Source organism: Tursiops truncatus, chromosome 8, assembly GCF_011762595.2.
Source record: "Tursiops truncatus isolate mTurTru1 chromosome 8, mTurTru1.mat.Y, whole genome shotgun sequence".
NCBI classification, from domain to species: domain Eukaryota; kingdom Metazoa; phylum Chordata; class Mammalia; order Artiodactyla; family Delphinidae; genus Tursiops; species Tursiops truncatus.
In genome coordinates, this window is record NC_047041.1 from 40,460,098 (window position 1) to 40,482,077 (window position 21,980).

The following is a 21,980-nucleotide window of genomic DNA, read 5'->3' on the forward strand; positions in this document are numbered from 1 at the left end:
CGAATCTTCCTTCTCCCAAGAAGCTTCTGCCACACTTTCTCATTTTGATTTACTCTGTTGCTCCCACTCCCAACCTCCTACAGTATATTGCTGAAACCTTGATTATATCACTTATGAGTAAGTTCCCTGAACTAAAAAAAAATCTCTACGTGTTGGCCTCCATGTACCAAGCGCTTGAATCGTATACACAGCACTTGAATCACAGCAGCTGCTTAAAGAATATTTATAGAAATGATACCAAAAGAAAACAATGAGAAAAAAAGATTCCACAGGGAGAGAAATTTGTTCCAACTTAGAATTCTACTGAAATTTTATTTGGGGTAAACGTGAGCACCTAGGTACCTATTTGTATTGGTCTGATGTAGCAGGCTGGTATTCCATGGGCTTGCTGATGGTACAAGATTGATTTCCTGTATTTAAGCATCCTTTTATGACAAATGGTGCTTGATATGGAAGGAGACAGCAGCCTCACAATATGAATAGCCTCAATTAGGCCTCAGTTAGACGTGTCACATCTTTGTTACTGAGATCGGAGGGGAAGAAATGTCCTTTATGTGGCCACAGAGAGAGAGACAATCAGAAGTCATTCTAAAAGATAAGCTTGCTCAAGTAAAGCAAATATGATTGATATATCCACTTTGCTGAACAAGTGAGCAAGTTTAAGTTTAAATAAGCAGTACAACTTAATTAGGAGGAGAAAATTGTGCCTAGGTGGCATTAGGGGAGAGAGGGTCAGGATTTGGGATCTATAGATTGAAACTTGCTATACTTCTTCATTCCTGAATTAACTCATTCAGTGAAAATATACTGAGTACCCATAAGTGCTAGTTATATGCTCTTTGACAAAACTTTCACTAGGAAAGGGGAAGTGCTGCAGAAAATAAATCTGTGGTGGAAACTGTCACTTGCCCACCACTATCTGTCCTCTTTTTTCACAGTAATGGAAAATCATGGCCACTCAGCTGGAAACCACATTCATTCCTTACCCCTCTTTACGGCTGGGTATGGCTAGTTCTGGCCAATGGAATGTAACTCCTAGGTCATCTCCAATGTAGAGGTCAAGCCATATGCCCTGGACTTCCTTCCTTTCCTTTTCTCGTGAGCTAAAACATGGATGTGCCTAGGACTCAGCTTCAACCATAGAGGTCAAGGTAATACCCAAGGAAATGGTGAGGTCATAAGATGGAAAATTTCTAGTCCTTGATTGATCACATGGAACAGAGCCACCCCATCTATGTGGACTGTCACCTCATACCTGTCACATTAAAGAGAAATAAACTGTCTTCATTATGCCACTGTACTTTGGAAGTTTCTTCATGATGGCAGCTTAATTTTTATCCTAATAAAATTCCTCATTATTCCCTAATATAAATTGCCCCAGAACTATTGGAATGTGGCTGCATGTAGCCTTTTCTAGAGTCAGAATGGGGACCAGGCTATGATGATCATATTTTGTGGGAAATGTGTCACATACTATTTGCTCTTCTCTTTGTCTACTTTTGCTCCATCCAAACTCATCTGGCTGACGTCTGAAAAAAAGACTGGCTGATTTCTTTCTCACCTGCTCTGATGGATACCAGTGAGTTGCTGAATGGTCTGGAAGAAGCTTCTTAACTCTTTTCATCTGCGACAGCATAAATACCCATTTTCCTCTGTGCAGTATTCTGTTAATTCACATCAGTAGAGCAGAGAGTATTCCAAAGCAGGACTATTACTAAGCCTCCTTTACTGCAACTGCATAAGCAACATTGCAGCTAATCACTCAGGAAGTAAAATCAGTAGGAAGTTGTCAAGAGGGTCAGCCTGTAATTAATCAGTGAGTTCCCTGCCAATAAAGATAGTACATTCTGGTACATGTGTAACTGAATTTAATGGATGTACCATACTGGCGAGTTACTGGAAAAGGAAAACATTCCATCTTTGCCCTGGAACAACACCTTATCGCAAAAAACAAATGAAAAATCTGTGCATCATGCCAAATAACATCAAAAGGAAGAATAACAGAGGCCATAGCTAGAAACACTGTTACTCTACAATGGACTCAAGGTGAATGACAGAAAAGGGACATCACTGATGAAAACATGCATGCTCTCCAAGTCTCGAGCACAAATCTATTGGAAAAGATCCTTAGACCTTGTATGGTCATCCTTTTGATAGTAAAGCAAAGTAGGAGACCTAAAGTCTTGGATTTTTTTTTTTTTTTTTTTTTTTTGCGGTACGCGGGCCTCTCACTGTGGTGGCCTCTCCCGTTGCGGAGCACAGACTCCGGACGCGCAGGCTCAGCGGCCATGGCTCACCGGCCCAGCCACTCCGCGGCATGTGGGATCTTCCCAGACCGGGGCACGACCCTGCGTCCCCTGCACCAGCAGGCGGACTCCCAACCACTGCGCCACCAGGGAAGCCCTTGGATGTTTTTAAGTGACTCAGAGGTGTGGTGAGGGATTTTACAGCAGACTTTTAATAAATGGAGAGTTGTTAGTTCGTGTTGCTGGCCAGCCTTGCTCCAAGTCCACTGCTGAGGAAAAATGAACAAATTTTTTCCTTGCTGAGATTCAGCATTAGGCAAAGCTTGCAATCTCGTCTTCTCCAAGCCTCCCTAGGAATGAAAGTTCTATGTTCTAGTCCCATGATGTGGTCTGAGTCAACAGACTCACCATTCTAAGAACATGATGCAACATTCAAGATCAATATTTCATTTTGCTAAGTAAAATACGCTATACTTTAGCATTTTTAATTATTAAAAAAAGCTTAAGTAGTTAAAGTGAGAGGGGGACATTTTAGTTTGTGTGACTGCAAGTATTTTGGCAACACTTATCAAAAGTCTAAAAAATATGCATTTCTTTGACCTGCAAGTGTGCTTCTAGGAATTTTTTTCTAAAGGGGAAATAAAAGCAGATCCACTTAGAAAGATGTTGACCAAAGCACCTTTTTAAAAAAAAAAAAATTTAGTTTATATTGGAGTTTAGCCAATTAACAATGTTGTGACAGTTTCAGGTGTACAGCAAAGGGACTCAGCCATACATGTGCATGTATCCCTTCTCCCCCAAATTCCCCTCTCATCCAGGCTGCCACATAACATTGAGCAGAGTTCCCTGTGCTATACAGTAGGTACTTGTTGGTTATCCATTTTAAATATAGCAGTGTGTACATGTCAGTCCCAAACTCCCTGACTATCCCTTCACCCCATCCTTCCCCCGCCCCATACCCATAAGTTCGTTCTCTAAGTCTGAGTCTGTTTCTGTTCTGTAAATTGGTTCATTTGTATCATTTTCTTTTCAGATTCCTCATATAAGGGATATCATACATACTGAGTGAAGTAAGTCAGACAGACAAAGCACCTTTTTAATAATAGTAAAAAATTTAAAACAGCCCCACCCTGGATATTGGAGACAAAAGAAAAGGGGGTACATGGGATCTGCTGAAATGAAATAACATTAATAACGAAGTTATTCAATATTAAATATTAAATAATGAAGTATAATTAAATATTCCACTTTCTACAGATCAAGGTCCTTTCCTTGAGGATCATGAATATAATTTAATGAATTCTTTTGAATTTAAGAGGATTATAAAAGTGGGCCCATTTTAGTATCAAGTTAAAAATCCTTAGAAAATATCACATTGATATTTTCCCATGTCTAGAAGAAAGTGAAGTAAAGAGAAGAACATCAGCTGTAAAGATTCTCATCACTACCACTGCAGGTAAATGTATACTAACGAGAAATCAGGTGTGTAGCTCTGTACATTTCATTTCTGCCATGCCTCTCACATTTGAAATTATTCAAAGACAAGGAAAACCTCTTTCCCTTAATTACCTGGAACCAATGTTCTAAAAAATTCTCCAGTTAGTATCATTCAGAAACATGACTTTCACAAAAGCAATTTAGGAAAAGAGGTTGCTGAAATATAGCCCATTTCTTAAAAGCATGGTATTTCAGTGAATCAGAGTACGTTCTCAAAAGAAAGCATATAAAAATATTGTCATTATTCAGACTCATTATTTGCAATTAACAGAAACTCTTTTTAATCCACAATTAGTGGAGTTTAATAATCCCTGATTCTGGGGACTTGGTTAAATTCCAAAATTTTAAATTTACTGACAAAAAAAACTAGAAAGTAACAAGACAACTGTTACTGCCCAATATTATTTCTTTCTTTTAATATTATTCTTAATATTTAATATTATTTAATACCATTGTTATTAATAATTAATAATATTTATTATTATTATTTCTTTCTTTTAATTTTTATTTCAAAATAATTTCAAATTTACAGAAAAGCTGCAAGTAGAGTGTAAAGAACTCTCATATATCCTTTACTCAGAGACCCCACTCAAATTTGACTAGTGGTCCTAATAATTTCCTTTCCAGTCAAAGGATCCAATCCAGGATCACATGTGGCACTTAATGGTCATGAGTCTTTAGTCTTTTCCAATCAGGAAGACATTCTTCAGTCCCTCTTGACCTTCATGACCTTATCATTTTTGATGATGCAGGCTGGGCTCAGGTGTGCTTATTGATACTGAAGTGTCCCTACTGAACAGAGCTAAGAACTATCTGTATATAAATACACACACACGTGCCCTTACATCTATATTTATCTCTACAGATACCTATATATCTTGAAAACATACCAACGCCTCTAATTCCAATCCAACATCACAGAGTCAGTCTAGCCTATCTCTTCTCCTATTTGCAACGTCATTCTTCTCTGACAGTAAGAAAACTGGCTTCCATTATCCACTTACTTATTTGCTCAATACCCAATATGTCACTAATCTCATCTACTGACATGACCCAGCCATTGATCTTCTCAGCACTTTCCTCTCTCCAGCTTTGACCTCAGTCGGCCCAACTCCAACCTGGCATCCCCCTTAACTTGGGCTTTTTTTCCTTTCTTCTGAAATAGAAAGGAGGGGGAAAGAAGAAGGAAGGAAGGGAGGGAGGGAAGAAGAAAAAGAATTTTTGGTAGCAATAGGTATGGTACATTTCAGGGACCAAAAATAAAAAAAAGAGTAAGAGCATGGGCTCTGGAATCAAACTTGGGTTGGAATCTTGAATCTGCTACTGAGGAGCTGTGAAAATTTGGGAAATTTACTTTACCAATTTGTGCCTGGGTTCCCCATCTTTAAAACAGAAATCATGTGCCTATCTTATAAGACTAATTTGTTCACATATGTAAAGCATTTAGAAAAGCATTTGGAACTTTGTAAGGATAATTGAATGCTAGCTATTTTATTACCTATGTATAGAAGTGCATCATTTTTCTCCTCAAGGTAATACTATAAGAGATGTAACTGTGAGACAATCATTTTAATGCGTTCAGTCAAGCTTTCTACCTTAAGATGTCCTGGCAAGTATACTGATGATGGAAACTATAGAAAAACAGTGCAAAATTAAATTTATAGTCACCAGAATTAGAAACAATGAAAATGAAACTCATTATAATATCCAGTCCTAACTCCTTCCTATTCTTCAATCCCTCAGGTCTCTAGAATGTCCACATCATAAGAACAGAGACTGGGTTATCTTGATTATCAAAGACTTGTAAATATTAATTACTGTCCCAATAACTTCATTGTCAATGACTGCTGTTATCATTTCCATAATTTTTCTTCCCATGGGATGTTAAATTAGGTGTTTTCTCAGCAGTTAGCATTCCTAAAATGAAGGTCTCTACATGAATACAAAAGGGTATCATTTTAAATTATAAATCTCTAGCTCAAATAATCTAAGTAAATTCCACAGGCTATTCAAAACACAGCTCAAGGCAAAATACTGCCCTCCAGCTGAGATAATGACTTAATTTTCCAATCAGGGTTGTTTTTTGGCTTTTTTCCAATCTACTGAAAAACCGTTCCTCTGCATGTTTAGAAAATGAAGTGGAAATATTCTAATTTATAAATAGTTACCACACACATCTCTGTGAGGATCACAAACTATCAAAGAATTAAAGTATATGCATTCCCATTCTTTTGTAACACTTTTCTTTTTACTATCACGCTCACCGTATCAGTAGCCTGCCTAAGACTGGTTTCCACCTCTATTTCATATTCCTGGGCGTAACGATCTCACAAGTCTCATGGCACTAACATGGCCACAAAGTGAAACATTAACTCAGCCTATGCTCTCACCTTTGGCTCTACAAACGGGTTCAGGAACTTTTACTGAATGTTTGTGTCCCCCCAAATCCATATGTTGAAACCTAATCCTCAGTGTGATGGTGTTTAGAGGTGGGCCCTTTGGTAGGTGATTAGGTCATGAAGGCAGAGATGTCATGAATGGGATTAGTGACCTAATAGGAAGAGCCAGGAGAGGGATCCCTTGCCCTTCCCACCATGTGAGATTACAGTGAGAAGACAACTGTCTATAAGGAAGCGGGCCCTCACAAGACACTGAATCTGTGGGCACCATGATCCTGGACTTTCCATATTTATTTTCTCCAAACTTTGAGAAATAAATATCTGTTGCTTATAAGTCACCCAGTCTATGCTATTTTGTTATAGCAGCCAGAACAGACTAAGACAGGCACATATGAGCAACAAGGCAAAAAAGCTCCCCCAAATGTATTGCTTAGCCTCCAGGAACAGGCTTAGCTAAATGTCAAGTAGCAGGAAAGGCTTTCTGCACCATAAAAACCACTTCAATAAACTCCGTGAATCACAGTTAAATCAATTTTTTTAATGACTGAAAATACAAAGATTGGGTCTTTGCAGAATCCAGGGCCCACCGCTTTGATCACCAACGTCCTTGTGAAAATGAAGTCTCTGTGCCCTGGGAGGGAGGTGAGGAAGCTGTAGGCAAGTGGCTGCTGAGCAAAGGGCACACCTAATTCCCAACCATCCATAGTATATAACAAGCATGATAATAAGAGCCATTGTTTACAGAGAGTCAAAACTAGCCAAGCCATACAATGTCCTTTAATAGTCTCAGAAATACAGAGAGGCAGCTATATTTTATCACAATTTTTTAGACAAGGAAAGAGAGAATTAAAGACTTTCTGAAACCTGCCTGAGTTCACCCAGATAGCAAGGGGCAGAGCTGGAAATTAAACCCTTTTCTATCTAAGGGTGATCCTTGCCTTGCCACAAGAATTTGCACTTTGCTTAGCACCCATAAGAATTTTGTCTAACCTCGATGACTCAATTAAAATGCTTCATCTACTGTCTCTCTGGTTTTCAGTATGCTGTTTGAAATCATTTTCTGTAGGCAAGTAGAGTCAGACAACCTCAATTCTAAAAGTCCTTTCAACTAAAAGTGAAAGAAGGAAGAATGGAAGGGAGGGAGGGAGGAAGGAAGACTCTTCAGTTGCTGAGCTGCCTGGGAGCTACATAAAATTAAAATCTTAGACAAAAATAAGCAGAACATCAACTTCAGATATAGCTGATAACAATGACAACGGAGTTGTGGCCTGTGGTCAAAGGGTACGGGAGGTCTTTTTGGAGTTTTAGAGACACGACTGGGAAAGTTGTGTAACTTTCCAGACCAAGGGTCATCAACAGAAGTGTTGGCAAAAAGATGGGCAGAGAAGGGAGAAAGACTCAGAATAGGAGGCAAGAAGGCCCAAAAGATGTACCATTTACACTTTGCAGTTTCGTTAAAGATCCTAAAGGCAGAATATGTGTCAGATGAACTTTATCCTAGGGTGGTCACAACCTTTATCCTAGGTTAGTTGAGCTTTTTTTTTTTTTTTAATTTATCTATTTATCTTTGGCTGCACTGGGTCTTCGTTGCTGCGCGGGCTTTCTCTAGTTTCGGCGAGTGGGGGCTACTCTTCGTTTCGGGGAGTGGGCTTCTCATTGCAGTGGCTTCTCTTGTTGCCGAGCACGGGCTCCAGACACGCGGGCTTCAGTAGTTGTGGCACACGGGCTCAGTAGTTGTGGCACACGGGCTTAGTTGCTCTGCGGCATGTGGGATCTTCCCGGACCAGGGCTCCAACCCGTGTCCCCTGCATTGGCAGGCGGATTCCCAACCACTGCGTCACCAGGGAAGTCCCTGGTTGAGCTTTATTAGTACTTTAGTTTGATAGGTTACAGACTTCCACCCATTTTCCTCTCAGTCTGGTTTCCACAGACCAGCCCACAGCAAAGCTTTCCAGCAAATCCCTGCCTTCACCCAACAGAAAGGAGGGAAATACAAAGGAAGGGGAAGGCTATCTTGCAAAGCTTCCTACACTTTTCCCCTGTTTTTCTTCATTAACAGAGAAAAGAGTTTCTCTATTCAAGGAGAATATTCCAAGGCGCCCTCCCTAATGGGAAAGGTCTATGTAATGCTAATTAGATTCACTAAATGCAAAGATATTTTCTTTTAGACAAGGGAGCCTGAATTAAATTTGATTTAACATAATTGTAGGAGATGGGTGGTTTTAAAAAAAATATTCTGCAAAGTGCTAATGTGATTTCACTGTAATAACTGTCTAATAAAGGAAACCAATATTTACAGGGAAGTATATTAAGTGTAACAAAATTGCTAAAGAGTATTTAATAGGTGCCTTACCATGCTCAAGATATTTCACCTCCACTGCTTTCCACAGTACCTACTGTGGCTAAGTTTTGCACCTAGGTTTTGCTTCTACGCTCAGAAGAGGTCCATTCCCATGTTAAAATTAGAGAAATGCATTTTCCAACTATTGAACAGCCCTTTTATCTTCACAACAGAAGATCCGAAGATGAGCTGGAGTTTATATGATTCACTCCTTTAAGACAAAGTGAATTAGGTTATCTTGAAAGGTGTCATGCCATTCTGTGTGCCATCACATTATTTCACACTTACTGAGCTAAGTATAGTGCTTAAAGAACCTTTCCAGCCAACAGATTTCATCTGAAATCTAGCTCTGGGCAAATGACTGAATGTCACTGAGCCTCAGTTTCCTCATTTATAAAATAACAGATGTAATAAACGCTTATCTCTTAGGGATGTTGTGTAAAAAGGTTGCTAGATTTAGCAAATAGATTTAAAATACAGGCCGCTCAGTTAAATGTGAATATCAGATAAACAACAGATAACATTTAGGATCATTCTTTAGTGTATTACAGGACTCAATATTTGCATCCTATATTTTACCTGGCAACCCTACTTGTGTATATTAAGTTAAATAATTCATGTTGAGGTACATACTGTGTGCGTGTGTGTGTGTGTGTGTGTGTGTACCCACATACATACATATACACCAGTACAGTCATATTTTCTGGGGGAGGTGCAATGGCAAAAGAGAAGTCTGTGGAATCATCGCCCCTGGAAGACTTTATAAGCTAGCCGTTAAGATGAGATGCCCATTCCTGGAACAATCATAAAATGACAAGTCAGCCAAGGCCAAAATCATAAATGCAATGTATGGGTGAGGATGGAGAAAAAATCTGATGGCCTGAATTTAGGACAAAAAAAATCATAAAGAAAGTATCTTGAATTGGGTTCTAAAGAAATTGTTATGAAAAAAAAAAATGACTAAAGAAGAGGGTGTTCTACACGAGGGGTCATCCCAGTACAAGCAAATTTCCCCAAAGAGGTATGAGCCTGTGGTCCTCAAGGGTCACCAAGAATAGGCCATCCAAGAGATGGGACTATTTGACGGAACAGGGCAAAGAAGTTCACCTAGAGAGGGTGAGGGCAGATTACACAAGGTTTTGGATGCTGGTGTAAGAAGCTGACTTGTTAGCTCCATAACAACTATAATTCCCTTTCCTACAAGAGGACAGCAAACCTCTGTGTCCCTGCTAGGATCTGGGGGATGCTGGATTGTGACTTGCATTTGGGCTGAAACAAATATAGGGAAAGTAGAGCCAAGAGCCAGTTCCTTTGCAGAATTGAAATGGAAAGCCAAACCAAGAGCTGCCCAGTGAGGGCTGTGACATGATGGAATGATCCAGAGAGGCCAAACTCAAGCATGTGGAAACAAGTTAGAAACTAGGAACCTCAAAGCAAACATGGGAAGATGGAATCGAATGAAAAAGGCAATGGTTGGAAAAGCTCCCCGAGCTACTAAACTGTACCTGTGGGGTTTTTATGGGTTCTCAAAGCTTAGCAGGAGAGGGCAAGACTGCCAAGGGATCCAAACAGGCTCTGATGAGGTAGCCAGGGCAGGAATTCAGCTATAAATCACCAAGAGAAGCCCAGAACAAGATGCCAAAAGGAAGAATGACCAGAAGACACTCAATCCAAAGGCATAAAAAGCAAGACAATGGATGGTGCATAAAGAGGAGGCAGGAGGGGAAGCAGATTCAACAGATATTTAGTTAATATCCAATATGTGCAAGATGACATTCTAGGCTTTGCAAAGAAGAGAAGGATAAGTAAAACATCAATGCCTTCAAAATGCTCCTGATCAAGGGGGAAAAGAGCGAGATTAAGATAGAGAACAATAAACAGCCAGATTCTGATAAGGTCAAGAGAGGGCATGAGCCAGGTACCATGGATGTGCCCAAGACAGGAAACTGTCTTACCAAATTGGGGGTGAGGAGGGAATCGGAGAAATGCTTTTTGAGTTGAATCTTAAAGAATGAGTAGGATTTTAACAGGTGCAGCTAGTGTTGGGGAAAGAGCATTTCCAACAAAGGTGACATCAAACGATCATGGTAGCATCACCAGATGAAATGGAACTATGGGTCCAGGATATATTGAGGCATCTAAGTAAGGCTGCTCTGGAATTGGGTAGAAAAACAAAACTAGAGTTAAGGTGAAAATGAGAACCACAACAGCAGATATGAGTCATTCTTCTTCCTGACCTAATCTTCTACTTAACACAAATAGAAAGCTTATATTTAACTTTTTTCCATGCTAACTTAACAAAAACAAGATTATGATGGAGGCCGCCTTACATGCCTTAAGCAATTCAAACTATTGGGCATATAATGTACCCTGAATAACTAGGCTTATGTCATATTCTAGTCTATGCCAAATTATTTGTTTACCTTAACAACTGGAGTTTTTTTAAAGCATATTAATTATATTGAAATATTCAGAGATTACATAATTACTGCTTTTTATAAACTTTTAATAATTTTCAAAGAAGGCATCCCATTTTCTTTGCCATCTGGGTACAAAGATGTTTCATAAGGTGATGGAGTGTGGCTAGTCCCCTAACTTCCAAAATCTTTCCATGACAGGTACTGACTATGGGGCAGCTTTTCTGATGCCATTGCCAAGGTAGTCAGACTTCTGTAGCTATGAGAAAGAGTAACGGTATTATTTCTTCTCGAAAATGGAACAGAGGTCTTTACTTAATATGCCAAGTAGCATTTGATTGGGGTCCTGCAATGCTGCAGCTCTTCTAGTGAGAGACTCCACATACTAAAGCACTCTGTCCCCAAATTTAATTATCTTAGGGCATGACCACACGATATGATAGAATGTACCCTTTTATCCACAGCCTCTAGCAATCCGCTGAGATGGAAAGGTGGCCTATTATTAAATATATCTCCAGAAAAAAAAGAGAGAGTCTATAAATTCAATCAATAGTGCATTCCAGTAGCTTACAACCTTCAGACGCATCAGGGTCTCCCTTGGGCACTGCTTACAATCCTCTGGTCATAATTTAAACCAATTTCTTTTCATTCTATCCTCCAGTCACCATCCATCTCTCATATGTCTCTCATCCTGCAGCCTTGTCTCTTATTTTATTCTCTCCTTTCAACCTTTCCCTAACAAGTTCTGCTTCCTAATTCTGAGTCATTTTCACTGATCCATTCCTGACCTTTTCCAAATATTTCATTTGTCATAAGGTCTGACATAGCAATTTAATAAGAACAGACCACTGATCTTTATGTTACAAATTTTACTCCCAGATTAGTCTGGATTTTAGCTTACAACACTATTAATGGGGCTATAGATACTCATCTGGTTTTGAATAAAGAACTGTCTTAGTAGAACCACTGGCTCAGAAATGCCCTTATAAGGTAATAATACCATCCAGTCACCAAGATAACCGACTATTTTTAATTTCATCAGTTTTTCATTCCTTTCAACTCCTCTGTCAAAGCCACATACTTAATTATTTTTCCAGCATTGGTTTTTTATGACATATTAGACGATTATGGTGAAAAATGTTACTTTGCCATGTGCTTTTCTTCGAAAGAACATAAAGCTTCTCTCACAAGTGATCTAATGTGTCCTTAAAACACTCATCTCTGAGAGATGGAAGGTTTTATTACTCCTTATTTTATAAACAGGCAAAGTGAGGCCTACAGAAGAGGACATGATTAAGGTTTGACAGACGGGTAAAACAGGGGTGAGAATTGGGGTGGACATCCCCAGCTCTCTGCTGCCTAATGCAGCTGGAAGATTGCACTGGATAATAACTCTCTCAAATTTGCAGTCCATTATCAAAATAGGAAAAATTTCCAACCCCATGTAACGGTGCTGCAGGGAACAACATCACCTGGTGGAAAGCCCACGTGGTATATGTTCTGAAGTCTTCTTAAAGGTGTGACTTCTAGTAGGTCACTCACGCAATCTGGGTTTTTGCTCTGTAAAGTGGTCTCAATAACAGGGTAAATGTTATCAAGGGTAAATTAGAGAGTACACAACGGGACTTCCAAACTAGCTACAGAAGTTTTCACTGCAAATGAGCAAACCATCCTCAAATCCTCGAATCTTCAATGCATTGTATACTTAATTAAAATGACTTGGCACACGCACAATCTGTTAATAAAGAGAACCAAGTAACCCTGTGAACACTACTAGTCAGTGTTGGTAAAATAATCCTGCAAACACTAATAGTGAGTGTTGGTCAAATTACTATTTTTTTCTTTTTTTTATCCTTAATATTTAATATTCAAATAGTACTTTTCTTGCAACTATTTCAGTATCTCTTTGAGTCCATAATTGTTTAGCCTGCACATAATTTTTAAACATGAAGCTCAGAGCTTACATAAAAGCTATTGTGTCCCTTTATACCGTGCATACTATAGGTATTGCATAAGGATCTGCTAGATTATTTCTAATATATTGGTTACTTGCAAATAATTTACTTTTCAGTGTGTGCACTCTCTTTTCACAGTTCTCTCCTTATCTCTTTTTCTATCTAAACCTCAATTCTTTTCTCTCCCAGTTTTTCCACAAGATACAAGTGAAGGAAATAAAACAATAAAAAATTATACCACAAAAATTTTAAAAAATCACAAATAGATCTGCGTTTTTCTTTGGAAATGGCCATTATCTGCCAACATTCCGATGCCCTGTGAATTTCTTTGTTGAGTTCCAGGCAGTCTACCTGCAGGAATCTCAGTGCCACAGTAGTAATTGTTTTTTAAAGCATCTTTTCTTTCTTGAGGAGGTTAACATTTTATTGTAATGCATGTACTGCTTAATGTCTTCTTGGAGGTTATCAAAAGTAAAATCTAAGTTAGAGAAGGAAGGTTTTTTTGGTTGTTGTTCTTGTTGTTTAAGCTGTTTTTTTATCACTTGCAGGAAAGGTATAAATAGTTCTCCCTATGTTTCTCCCTCCTCTACGTGACAAAGGCTCCACTGATTGGAACTTTTGCCTGGAAGTTAATGCCAACTTTCAGAGGAGGTATTCCTCAGAGGATGTCAACTTAGTGTGCTTTGCCCAAATCTGCCATTTTTAGCATTTCCTCACAGAGGCTAGAATTTGAATGGATTACTCCTATGGCATAAAAACATTTCACGAACTGTACTTACTGAAATAAGAACAGCTTACACATCCTGCTTGGGAATGAACATGTGGTCTACAACACGGAAATATTAACTCCCTTCTCGGGCTAAAGATTTATAAATTTGCTTGTGATACAATCCACCTGTTTGTCAAAATGTCCCAAAGACCTCACCACAAGATGCTATTCAATGACATAGGTAAGGTCGTGTTAAGGTTGGGACCAACAAGTAATTGAAACCAAACCAAGTAACTAAATATTCTCTAGGAATTAACTTTAGGGAGCTCTCAACCACCAGAGAAATGGAAGGCTGTGTTGCTTCTTCAGTTTCACCCCTTAAGGACCTGACGTCCTTCCTTAAAAAACTACTCTGATCATTTGCATATGCTGCAGAATCCCATCCCAGGTTGAAGCAATTACCTACATTGGCAAAGATGATACTGAGGATCAGTGCACATTTTTTTTTGGATTTATTTATTTTATTTATTTACTTTTGGCTGTGTTGGGTCTTTGTTGCTGCTACACGTAGGCTTTCTCTAGTTGCAGTGAGGGGGGGCTACTCTTCTTTGCAGTGCGCGGCTTCTCATTGCGGTGGCTTCTCTTGTTGCGGAGCACGGGCTCTAGGCGTGCCGGCTTCAGTAGTTGTGGCTCGCGGGCTCTAGGGTGCAGGGTCAGTAGTTGTGGTGCACGGTCTTAGTTCCTCCACGGCATGCGGGATCCTCCTGGACCAGGGCTCGAGCCCGCGTCCCCTGCATTGGCAGGCGGATTCCCAACCACTGCACCACCAGGGAAGCCCAGTGCACATTTTTAAACTCTCAATTTATAATTCATTTTTATGACAGCTCATTATTAAACTAAAGTAATTCATATGTAAACCTCAAACTAAGTGTGGCAGATTTTACTACAACCTAAAAGGCTAGGTATCTCTACTTTATCACAAATTCTGACTTTCCATTTCTAGTCTCAAAAAACTGAAAATAGTCCTGAAGAAAAGTCTTCTTCAATCTGCCTACTAACACTTCTGCATTAAAAAAAAAAAAAAAAAAATTAGCATAATTATAAGAAGAAGATTCTCTCAGGGAAGAAGAGAGGGAGAGAGGAGTTTCAGTTTATTGCTGAAACTGTACCATTTAGAAGTACATGGTACTTCTAAGTACATGGAGTCAGCATGTGCCCTTATCACTAAATTGTAATTACAATTCAGTGAAGTAACTATTATCAACCCCGTTTTACGGATAAAGAAATTGAGACTTAATGAAGAGAAGTGTTAATATTATCAAAAAGAGAACCCCCTCTACCCACTCTCCCAAAAATACCAAAAAACAAAAACAAACAAATAAAAACCTCAACCAATTCGTTTACAAGATCTTTAGAAGGGATAATTATATACTTGGATAATTAAGTTGAGAATATGAGAGACAAAATATAGAAATGGTGTTTAAATGCAAATTTGATTCATTTCAGGACATCTCATCACAGACTTGCACACAGTGTATTATTATTACTATTATTTCTTTTGATCATTTGCAATCAATTTATGGTGTTGCCTGAGAAGTAGAAAGAAGTAGAAGAAACCAGACTGAGGGTTATGCTGGTATCAGGCACTGAACGGGAAGCCAGAGGGATAAGTGTTTATTTCGTGCCTTTAATGTGTCAGAAACTGGGCTAGAGTTTACCTATATTCTTTCAGGTAACTCTTACATCACCTGTATTAGTCTTACATATCGTCCCTCAAAATTCATGAAGTAGCTAAACGATATCCATGGCAAACAACAGTATAAATTATTAATAAATGAGAAAATCAGGGTAAACAGAGAACAATGATAGGACAGTTTTTTTTTTTGTTTTTTTTTTTTGCAGTACGCGGGCCTCTCACTGTTGTGGCCTCTCCCGTTGCGGAGCACAGGCTCCGGACGCGCAGGGTCAGCGGCTATGGCTCATGGACTTAGCCGCTTCGCGGCATGTGGGATCTTCCCGGACCGGGACACGAACCCGTGTACCCTGCATCGGCAGGCGGACTCTCAACCACTGTGCCACCAGGGAAGCCCTGATAGGACAGTTTTTAATAAAACAAGTCATAGCGCAGGAGGGAAGAGATATGGGAATATGTGTATATGTATAACTGATTCACTTTGTTATAAAGCAGAAACTAATACACCATTGTAAAGCAATTATACGCCAATAAAGATGTTAAAAAGAAAAAAAGAAAAAGCAAGTCATAGGCATCATAATAATAATCTGTTTTGTGTGGTTGAGAGCTTGGTCTCTGAAGACACCAGATCCGAATCCGAGTGCAGGCCAGCCGTCAACCCCACTCCTTAACAGCGGTGGATCCTTGAGTCAATGACAGACACAACTCAATGCCTCAGTCTCCTTCTCCGCAAAGTGGAGAATGATAATGGGAGCGTCACTACTCCCACCCAGGGCTGGGATAAGACATAAAGTCAAGAACATAAATACCTAGCACAGTGACTAAAATGAAGCAACGCTCCACACACATTAGCCATCGATATTAAAAATAGTGCACACTACGTAGTGTACAAAGAGGTGTGCCAAAGACCCAGTACATTTACTAGAAGCTGACCAGGATTTGGCTCAATCTCCAACACACTGAAATAAGAAGAAAAGAGATCTCCTTCCAGATTTACAGCTTGTATTAGCAGAAAACAGATCAACTGCTAAAGAGAAGTATAGCTGCTTCCCCTCTGGTTAAGGAGGCTGGTGACAACACTTCCCGTGGTGGCATTATTATCCCCATTTTATTGACAAAGAAACAAAGCCCTGCAAAGTTAAACTCCAGGCTCAGAAGCACAAATGAGAGGATGAGGAGTGCACAGGGCTCGTTCTACTTGAGTCTACTGCCAGGTGAAGGTGTCTGGAGTCCACTGAGGGATCTGGGGCACACCATCATAGGAGCAGACACTTCTGTCATCTCTGACATGCACCATGAACACATTTCAAATTCTAAGTTAGATGTCAGAATGGGGAGTTTGGGGAGGGATTTTTATTTCCTGTTGCTCTGTTGATACAGTATCATCTCAGACACGTGTGTCTAACTTTGGCCGCCAGAGACCATAACACATAAAACAGGTGTGTAGCACTGCTCTGTGGCAAAGAGCCTCACCTACTGCTACACTATTTTCAACTAGCAGGGAGACATAAATCAAATTTCTCTTTCCTCTGAAGGCCCCTGGAATGTTTGGAGGCATGTCAGCCTTGTGAAAACTAATGTTTGCTCTTTTATTAAACGTGCCTTGAATGGAATCTGTCAGTTATATGTTGTGGCTGGATGGAGACCTTTCATTGGAGGTGATTTCAATTTTCTTTATTGGTTTTTTTAATTGACCAGTACGTTAGTTTCCTAAGGCTGCTGGAACATAGTGCCACAAGCTGAGTGGCTTAAAGCAACAGAAATTTATTCTCTTATAGTTCTGGAGGCTACAATTCCAAAATCAAGGTGTCAGCAGGGTTGGTTTCCTTTGGAGGCTCTGGGGGAGAATTTGTCCTGTGCCTCTCTTCCAGCTTCTGCTGGCTGCTGGCAACCCTTGGCTTTCATTGGCTTGGAGCTGAATTAACTCCGTAAGTTCGATCACTGTCTCTGTCTTCACGTGGCCTTCTTCTCCCTGGGTGTCTCTGTGTCTTCTCCTTTCCTGTGTCTTTTAAGAACACTCACTATTAGACTTAGAGCCCATTTTATTTTTTTCAAGTTATTCCAATGAGAACCTTATTTTATTTTTTTAATTGAAGTATAGTTAATTTACAATGTGTTAGTTTCAAGTGTACAGCAAAGTGAGTCAGTTATAGATATATTCATATTCTTTTTCAGATTCTTTTCCCTTATAGGTTATTACAAGATATTGAGTATAGTTCCTTGTGCTATACAGTAGGTCCTTGTTGTTTACCTATTTTATATATAGTAGTGTGCATATGTTAATCCCAAACTCCTAATTTGAGAGCCCACTTTAAATCTAGGATGATCTCATCTCAAAACCCTTAATTACATTTATTCCCAAGAAAAGGTCATGTTCACAGGTACTGGGGTCAGGACTTGGACATACCTTTAAGGAGGGAGTATAACCCAGTGTAACCAGTAAAGTCTGTGGTTGTCTGTGTTCACTTCCAACAAAATTGAAAGTGGAGAGATGTTTCTAGGAGTCGTGGAGAGACTTCCTGTTGCAGTAAAGTTTGATCGTTTAGGGAAATTTCTTCTATTCCCTACCAGCATAGTCACCCTTAGGGGGTCAGGGAGCAGAGGCTGAATTAGCCACTTCTTCAGGATCTTCCCACAGCACATTTATTTAAGCATTTATGACCCAAGATAGTAATTTAGCTGATGCTTCCCTACTAGTCTGTTGGCTTATGAGAGACAAGAACATCCCTTTTCATCTTCGTGCCTTAGCACCTGCACAGGTCTCAGAACATAACAATTAACACAGTTAAGCTACAGGGAAGGTGGGGAAAAATGAAAGAAACTGGAATAGAAGATAAAATAGCATCAGTTTTGTACGACTCATCACTGTTGCCTAAACCAAGCCATGGCATTTCTCAGTTTTGACATGAATCTATTTCTAACAATCCACCTTCTCTTTTTCACATGCATTCCAGGCACCATCTTCATGTGGCATGTTTCTTAAATAGGTTAGCAAGATACTGCATGATTATCAGTTAACTCATGAGGAAATCAAATGCTTAAATTGTAAGTAGTGAAAATTCAATGTATATTACAGAAGATGAAGGGTTCTGTTGTCATGGTAACCGAACAGGCTGAACAACTCACCCATTCGGCAATTAGCTACTTCAGTGACTGGTTAACCAGTTAAAAACAGCTCAACGTACACAGTCATTTTAATTCTTTTACTCCTGGGAGAGACTTCAGTTTTATAGCTCTCCTGACATGTGAGTGGTCCTAATGATTCATGGCCATATGCTGCCTTTCATCTAACTATGTTATTAAGATTGCAATGTTGACAGATTTTTTAAAAAGCGTGGTCAGTTGTTAATACTCTGCTCGAATAGCACAGAGAGAGACATTAAAAAAAAAATATCCCTTGACATTTAGGGCATGGATGAGAAAATGCTGAACTATCTGTAGTGCTTATTTCATTTTATTTTTGTCGTCAGATGCTCAGGGTTATCATTTCGTCCTGGCTGGCTTCAGGCTGAATCTCATTTGAGAATCTGTAGGCTTTTAAGCATAAAGATTACCCATGAAATTTGTTGGTAGAATAATACAGTAACTTAAGTAAATTATACCTTTAAAACAGTAGACCTCTAATAAGATCTTTCAATTTAAATTGTACAATGAAGGATGTCTTTCCCCATGTTTTACCATAAATCACAAAGGGTGGTGAGCCCCATGAAGACAGGAGCTGTGTCTCCTTAATGCCCATGTGAATTTCCAGTGCCAGGGACATAGGTGACACTCAGTCAACACTGTCTGAATGAAAAAGGGGATTTATGGTCAGGTACCTATGAGGGCTGTAAAAGTCAAATGTCATTTTGAAGTTGAGACTTCAAGCATTCCTTCCATCCCCAAGTATGTGACCGGCAATGCTGTAGTTCAGATGTTTTCAGACATACAAAAATGCTACATCCCTGAAAACTCTCACATAGTTACCCAAGAGTAAAGCCAGGAGAAAACAAGAAGAAGGATGGTGAGAGAAAAGGAAGAAATCAAATGTGGAAGGGAATCAAAATGGGGAAGAAGCAACAAAAGAGAAGCAAGATTTAGACAGAGAAAGAAAACCAAGGACCAGAGAGAAGAGCTAAGTACTGGAGGAGAAAGGGAGAGAAAAATTAGAGATAGAGAGAAAGGAAAAGTGACAGCGTCTGTCCTGGTCTTGACGGCCTTGTGCAGAAGACACGTTAGTGTCTGTTGTTAGCTGACAACAGTATCACGTGTTCAAATTCCAGAGAATAGTAACATTTTGCAAAACTTGTCTTAAGTCATGGTAAAACCTGCAAAGAGAAGCGAGCTGCCCCTGCACGGTGAGGACGGTGGTGACAGTCATTCCGTGAATGAGCAACCTTTAAGCTGGGGAGACGGGGCTTAACTGAGCTCATGACTGCCGACGGTTCGGTTTGGGGTACAGGTCCTGTGGTTGGTGGCTGCCCCTTGTCACTGACTCTCAGAGCCCAGGAGGGAGCCACTGGCCGTCCTCCCCTCTGGCCCCTGGCTGCCTGTGCCCCAGCACCCGAGCAGCACAGACCTGGAGCAGGACATCTGTCCCTAAGGAGAGGGGAAGGACACTTCAAGAGCCTCCCTCCCTTGGCACTTAGCCTGTTCATCCAGGTCCCTTGTCGATGCCCTGGTTTTCCCCTCTTTCCCCTTCTTTCATTCTGCACTTCTAGGCTCTTTTGAAAAAATCTAAAAGATCCCAATGTTTATAGCTAGAGAGTTTTAGAAACGGCTAAGAAGTTTGCTCTTCATTTTTAATCCAAGCACCCAATACGGTCCCTGGAATAGAACAAAATAAAATGGTAGTCGACAACCTTTATTGAATACTGGATAGAGGACAGGAATTTCATCCTCAGAGGATAAATGCATCAACAAATTAAGAAGCTTCTGACACTGCTATTACATCTTGCTGGGAAGTTCAGTTCCACCAGCTATTAAACAATGAGAATCTTGAGAAACCCTGGAGAAGGCTGTTTCTGTGTGATCAGAACAGGGTCCAAATAGATAGGCACTGTGCCTCTTTTAATCAGTGGCATTAAAATGCCAAGTAGAGCCTGCTCTTTGCAAATATCCCTTGAAGGCGGGCAATGCAAAGTAAGTTGTGTATTTATTTAATTTACTGAATTTTCTGCACATAAGTGTCAAAATCTTTCCTATATGTTTTCTTCAAAATAGTCTGATGGGTGAAAGGAATGCTAGAGGTATAGATGAAACAAGATTATCGAAGGGTTGATGGCTACTGAAGCTGGAAAATGGGTGTACAGGAGTTTGTTATACTCTTCTCTTTCTTTTGGTGTATGTTTAACAATTTTCATAATCAAAACATTGCGAAAATTTCCCAAGATAACATCACTAATGATTATCCAACACCATGCTTAGATTCTCACTCACGCAGTCCTTAATCAGACATTTACTGAGACGTAATATATGCTGAAGCTGCTTTATACGCAAGTACAGAGTGACCAAGGCTGTCTTAGGGAGCTTACCCTCTAGAGGAGAGCTACAACATGTGCATCTATTATTATTATTACATGGCAGAGGCTGAAAAGCGCTGCCAGTGAATATAGGGCTAAAGAGTGAATTCAACTTAATTATAATTTTTCATCCTAGCCAACTACTGCATGCTCATTTTACCCTTTGCTCAACAGCAAAATCCAGTTTTACTACATGGTGCCCACACAACTGTGTTAAGGACGCACTGATCACAATTCTCATCACCAAGTGAAATTGTGAATTTCAGACACCTTGCTGTCAGAGACATTAAAGGAACGTACATAGTCAGACAAAAGCGAGCAATAACACATCACAGGCTGACAAGGAGGCCTGCGGTGAGATGAAGCCCTCAGTCGTAGCTCCAGATAGCTTGAGCTGTTGGAAATCACTTTTCCAACCAATTACTGCGATGAGTCACTGAGATGGTAAAAGCTTGCAATTCCCACAGCAGACACCAGTCTCCTAACGAGGCAGTGAGCACGCTAGCTTCCTTAAATATGCAAAATGATCAAATTAAAGGGGGGAACTTTAATGGAGTGGGGATGTGTCCACTCCGCTTCTGATGAATGCAATAGGACATGTAACGCAGTTTCTGTTAGGGAAAACAACAATAAGAACCACGACAACAAAAATTACACAAGCAGCAGTCTTCCAGTACAGCAGGAAATCTACCAAACTTACCAGTTGGGAAAGTAGGCGTAATAGTATTTTTAGTGTCCCAGTCTCATCTTTCCTTACCCTTCTCCTCGTGGTTAATGTTCCCTCCCTCCATCCACCACATCAAATATTCAAAACAAGCAAGAACTTAATGACATAAATGATAACGTCATTTAAACTTTGACTGAAAGCTATGTATACTTATGTGGACTTGCGTAGAGTTTCCATTTTGACCACAGTAGCTACATTGATTCAATGTTCTAGGAGCTGTGCCTTTTTAAGCACGTTCCTCCTACCTAAGAACGATGCTGTAAATAATTATGCTTGTTATCTTCACTTTACAGAAAAGGAAACTGAGGCACTAAGGTTAAGTAACATAAGATCACAGAGCTAGTATGCAGGGGAGCAGCGATTGCTCCTAGGTTGGCTGGTACCCAGCTTAGCCACTGGGCCAGATACAGACGCACTAGAGCTTCGACCTTATGTGTAAACAGAGGGCTTGGCTACCTGCTCAATGAACTTCAGTCCCGTGACACCTGATGGGGT

The 21,980-nt window shown here is 39.9% G+C and overlaps 1 protein-coding gene across 2 annotated transcripts in view; it reads right to left on the bottom strand.

Moving 5' to 3' along the window:
- Positions 1-21,980, bottom strand: part of FAT3 (FAT atypical cadherin 3) — a 560,923-nt gene that overhangs the window by 321,542 nt on the left and 217,401 nt on the right. The window lies entirely within an intron of this gene.